The sequence below is a fragment of the Arvicola amphibius genome, chromosome 6, assembly GCF_903992535.2.
Source record: "Arvicola amphibius chromosome 6, mArvAmp1.2, whole genome shotgun sequence".
NCBI classification, from domain to species: Eukaryota; Metazoa; Chordata; class Mammalia; order Rodentia; family Cricetidae; genus Arvicola; species Arvicola amphibius.
In genome coordinates, this window is record NC_052052.2 from 147,086,897 (window position 1) to 147,092,676 (window position 5,780).

The following is a 5,780-nucleotide window of genomic DNA, read 5'->3' on the forward strand; positions in this document are numbered from 1 at the left end:
ACCCTCCTACATAATAACAATGGTTGCTAGGGATATTCTCTGCCTTGTCAGAAAACAAACACTTTTCATCTTAAAAACTCATGATGGCTTCTCAAGTTTCACAAACTGGTTTCCTAAGCATCCAAGAAAGGGGTCTGATTGGAGAAGCTGCATTTAATGTGCAGAGAACCCTGTCGCTCTCATGATCGCAGCCTGTTTCTCACAGCCCACAGGGCCTTCTGTAACCTGGTCCTCGATACCATCACATCGTTGGGAACCTGACACATGGGAACACTCAGCCACCTCTCAACAACACACTAGACATCTTTGCTTGACACATTTCTCAGGTCTGACCCTCTTCCCCCTTCTCTGCTAAATAAAGCCATTCAACATGGTACTTCAGCAGTGTCCCCTCTGAGTCGTGACCAGAGTAGTCCTACATCTGCTCTTATGGTACTTGTCCTACATCAGCTCTATATGGTACTTAGGTATCACATTGCACCTTTAAGACAAGTAGCACCCCTGACGATGAAGATTTATCCATCGCCTCTCCCTTGAAATTAGCAGGGTACCCAACACATCCTTATTAGACTCAAGTCTGTCTTCCGGCCTCTGTGGTCTAGGGTTGCCACCTTGAAGTGTTTATTCTAGCCAGAGATAAGAATTTCCAAAGCTTGCTTTCATGTAGGTGGGTTCATTGAGGCAGCTTTACCTACAATGCGTGAGCAGAAATGCTGTTTACCACTTTGAGCCCAGTTGCTTAAGAAATGGCTGTGGTTTCTCACCCTCTCCTTAATTTTGCACCGACTGGAAGCAGATGATTCTCAAGCCTGACCACAGAATGCAAAAAGCCTGAGTCCTTGAGCCACTGTGTGGAGGAACACATCCCAGCGGCTGACTGTTGCCAGGGAAAGAGGAAAACTTCTGCTGGGTTACAGCGCTTTTTTATAGAAATTTTATCACAAATAATACATATTACCAGTATGCATCTTATTTAATTCTGAGTAGTAAACATGTTTTCATTTTGTCCCTCTAAGTTCTGGTCATAATGTGCAGATCATAGTGGGGAAAGAAAAGAGACTAGGAAGGAAAATCAAAAGGAGAGGAAGGGAATAAGTCATAGGCAATGAAGACACCTCAGGTATAATCTGCTCAGCCTCCCTGACAGCCAAGCACACTGTGACCAAGTCACTTACCCATTTTATCACCGTGGCCATCACGCCCTACAGCAGACATTCAACAAATATGTGCTAACTTTCAGCAAATAGAATCATGGATAGTAGACCTTTGATTCCCCATAAAATAATCCTAAAACATAAAATTCCCTACACCTGGTATTTTGATTAGTAGAAAACAATCTCTTTTTAGAAAGCAAGTTGCCTGAGTAAGACACAGGGTTGTACCATGTGTACCAGAATGCTTAGAAGGATGCTGGCTCTTAAATTAAGAGTGCAAAGACTAGAGCTCTTCGCTTATTATTAAAGATCTGAGGTTTAATGGTTGGCTCTGTATCAGATAAAAGGCAGCATTTCCCCCACTTATTATCTTAATCTTCGAAACTAGCCACTAGTTACAGCAAGAATATTTAGAAAAACCTTTAGAAAATAGTTTTTAAAAAAGAAGGGAAGGAAGAATGGAGAAATTTCTTTTTAAAAAATTAAACTTTCCGGGCTGGAGAGATGGCTTAGAGGTTAAGAGCACTGGCTGCTCTTCCAAAGGTCCTGAGTTCAATTTCCAGCAACCACATGATGGCTTACAACCATTTATAATGTGCAGGCAGAACACTGTATACATAATAAATAAATAAATCTTTAAAAAAAAAAACAAAAAAATTAAACTTTTCAATCAAGCAAGGGGAGAGAAGACCACATGGAATACAGGGGCCAATTTAAGCCATAGCCAATAGTCCAATGGCCCGATTATCACAGTATATACATAAAATGCTAACTTTCTCCCGGTCCTGCTGATCACTGTCAGGGACCAGCCTCAACAGCAGCTCACTGCTTCTGTTTATCTCCAAGCCATTACCCAGTTGTACAGTAAATCTGCATTTCCAAGATGGTCGAAAATAGCAACCCATGCCGGCTAAATTTGTTTTGGGACATATCAGGCAACAGCTAGAAATATTTAAATGACCAACTTGCATTCCACCAAGGCAGGCACTGAATGAATTGATTAGGAAAAAGCTAAAAATTGAGCAGCATTTTTTTTTTTTTTTTGAGTAGGCTAAGGTTAGTGCTGCCAAGGAAAAATATGTAACTACAAGAGAACGGCCATCAATTGCAGCTGATTTTCAAACGGAACAGTGGCACGAAAAAAATGGTATTCAATGAGGAGTGATGACTGTATTTTTCCCCTCTAGATGCCCCCTTCTAGCCAGGCCAGTGGCAAAATTGAGGCATCAGCCACATACTCAAACATATGGCAGCAAAATTGCACTTGGGAACGGCGGAGTGTGCCACCAGCCAGGGGTTCCTTCTCCGTCCGGACCACCTTTGATTGGGAGGCCAGCGTGGCACACGTACTGTGCAGAGGGCTCACATTCAGCGGACCGATAGTTGTGATGGATTGGTGTATGACAGTGTGCACGGCTGCCTGTGTGAGGAGGGCTCTCCGGAGGGACAAGCCCAGCTATTGTTTGGCTGCTCTCATGGTAGCGGGTGCCCTGCGGTAACCCTCGTGCTCTGAAATACTCATATTGGTTATTTCAAAGTTGGGTGCAGAATTGTGCTTTCCCGTGTCTGTCACTAATGACTTGCAGCTGTTGCTAATCTGTGCCTCTGATTTCCTTTGATTACTATGTGTATTGATGCCTGTGGTAAATAGGCATCTGCCAGGTGCCAGCACAATCAGGGGAAAAATATAAAAAGTTCCCTGTTTCAAATTCAATGTGACATTGTGCAAGTTGAGAGGCAGCCATTTAACTATTCAGAGGAAACAGCTTCCTGGGGCACCTCCGGCCTCCTGGCCAGGGACATTCCTCCCATTCTCCCCCTCCACCCTCCTCTCCCAATGATGTTTTCTTCAGGATTTTTTTTTTCTTCAGTCATGAGAAGAGGGTTTCCATACCATGTGACATCAGCAGAGAGACATATCTAGCTGGGCAATTGTGATCAACCTAGAGAGAAAGGTTTTTTTGTTCCCTCTATCAGTAGATTTAGGCTTTGGAAACTTCACCTGTCCCAAGGTTGCGCATGTCCTCCCACGACGGCAGCCGTTTTATCTCTAGGGAATACTCTCTGGAATGGTTATATGTCACATCGCTGAGACAAAAAAAATACCTGGCAAAGGCAACGTAAGGAAGGAAGGGATCATGTGGGCTCCCAGTGCCATGTCTATCATGGCATGGAAGGGATGGGGCAGGGCAGTGAGGTCATGGCATTGTGTCAACAGTCAAGAAGAAGGGAGAAATGAATGCTGGCACTCGGCTCATGCTCCCTTTTGGACTCAGTCTGGGACCCCAACCTGATACTGCTGCACTTCAAGTGGGTCTTCCCAGCTCAACCTAATCGAGATAATCCCCCACAGATATGAGCAGAACTATCGTCCACTTGTAAACCCATCTTGTTGAGAACCGAGGTTAAGCATCACGTTCAGGAGGCACCCTGAGCAGCATCACCTGCAGAAAAGTCAGGAGGGAGCCTGCAAGAAAACAAAGCAAGATGGAGACATTCCAGGAAAGATACAAAAAGAAGCAACAAACTCCAACACCTGCAGGTGGGATGGAAAGGCTGCTTCCCAGAGGTGTGTCTAAGAAAGCCAGAGGAAGCAGGCTTGAATCGGTTCCTACTCTTACACAGCAATCAGAGTGCATGTGGGGAAAGAGCTTCTGGTGTCCCCAGACAAGGTTCTTCTATTTGCATGGGCATCTTGTTCTTCTACCGTACCTTATTGAGACAACTCTGAATCCAAGCTTTAGCAGGCTCAGTTCTTTTTCTTGCTTTAAACAGAAAGATCTTCAGAAGATGTACACTCGATATCTTATCACTACTCATAAGTACCTCAAAAGGCATATCAACTTTGGGATGAATTATTGGAGTGAAAGACTAAGCACCCCAAAGCATAGACTAACCGCTGGTATGCTAAAAATCTAGAAAATCAGTACAGTACCCGTGGTCTCCATATGTGGTCACATTAAACAGACATTTGACTCTTACAGAAACTCTAAAAGGAAAATAAGAATCTGTTTGGTTTTTTTTTTTTAAGCCCGTCAAGGGCAATCTAAAAATCTCACACCGCTAGCAAGGGGAAAAAGTCACAGCTACTGAGCCCAGGAATAGTTTGTTACGTTGTATCAAGTCATAAGAAAATGTCCACTCTGGACATGTAGTGCCTAAGACTTAAAAAAAAAAAATCACCCAGCAAGACGGCCCACATCAGCACCAGATGAGTCAGCTAAAAGATAAATTTAAAAGACTTGCATGTCTAGGTCAGAAGACAGGATAGGAAGATGTGAGTAGGCGTTCCTCAGCCCTGTGATCAAGGCATGGTTCCATCCTAATAGTCATCAGGGTCTTGAGGGGTGTAGACGGGGAAGCTTTGAGTCGGGTGAAGCATGAAGTTAAGACTGGAACGATGCAGAGTGAGCATCGGTATTCTCAGGAAGAGATAACGCAAGCTGAGCGTTCCTTATCTGGAATGTTCAAGACTACAAGTGCTTAGGATTTTAGATTTTTTTGTGAAGATTTTGAAATATTTACATATACATGATCTAGCTCCATTTATGAAAGAAAAATTCATTTCTGTTTCTTCAACACGCCATGCATCTACCTGAAGACAGCTTCATCCAATGTTTCTAGCGAACCTGTCTTTTAAGAGTGACCTGTCCCATGAGGTCAAGTGTGCTATTTTCTACTTGTGCTATCAAGGTTAGTGTTCAAAAAGTGCTGAATTCTAGGGCACTCCAAAGTCTGGATTTGCAAATGAAGGTGACTCGTTCCTGGTTCCCCAGCCAACAAATAGGTCGAAACTATTTCACGTCATTACATTTTACTTAAACAGTAAAACAAACTTCCCAGGACTCAACTAAAAACAAAGAACATCTGAGATAATGATGCTGCTTTGATGAGATACAGGCAATCCTGCCAATGGTCCTGGCTGAAGATAGAGACATCAAAGATACTTGACTCTACCTGGACTCCGGACCTTCACGGAGTATACAGAAACACTGCTCTGCTCGCTGATAACAGTAAAGAGACGGGGTAGTACAGAAAGCACATAGGAAAAAGAATAGATACAGACTCAACCTACTGAACCATCTCCTCCCACTCCACAGAGCTATGCAAGAACACCACTGGGGCTGGGCATGGGGTGTGCTCCTTTAAATCCATCACTCAAGAGGCTGAGGCAGAAGCAAATGGATCTCTGTGAGCTTGAAACTGCTCTACATATAGAGCTCCCAGCTAGCCAGGGCTATGCAGTCAGACCTTGTCTCAATTTAAAAAAAAAAAAAAACAAAATTAAAAAGCAGAGAAATCTTATCCTCTCATGTGATGTAGCTTTTCATAATAACGAGTAATCTAGCGTCTACCTTTAAATTGCTGTCAGTACATCTGAACACAATGTATTCCAGAAGGGTTAAAAAGGGGACTGTCATCCTGGAGCTCTGGGTCAAGGGTCTGCATCAGGCTAAGGCCATGACGTTCCACAGAATCTTGCACTGGCAACAAGCGCTAAGATCAGCCAAAGGAAGTACCCAGTTGGGTCTTTGGTCCAGCAGCATCCCTGGCCCATTCTCAACCAGACTCTTGCCCAATAATGGAGAAATCACTAAGGAAATCCTAAAATGAGGCCTTGGCATG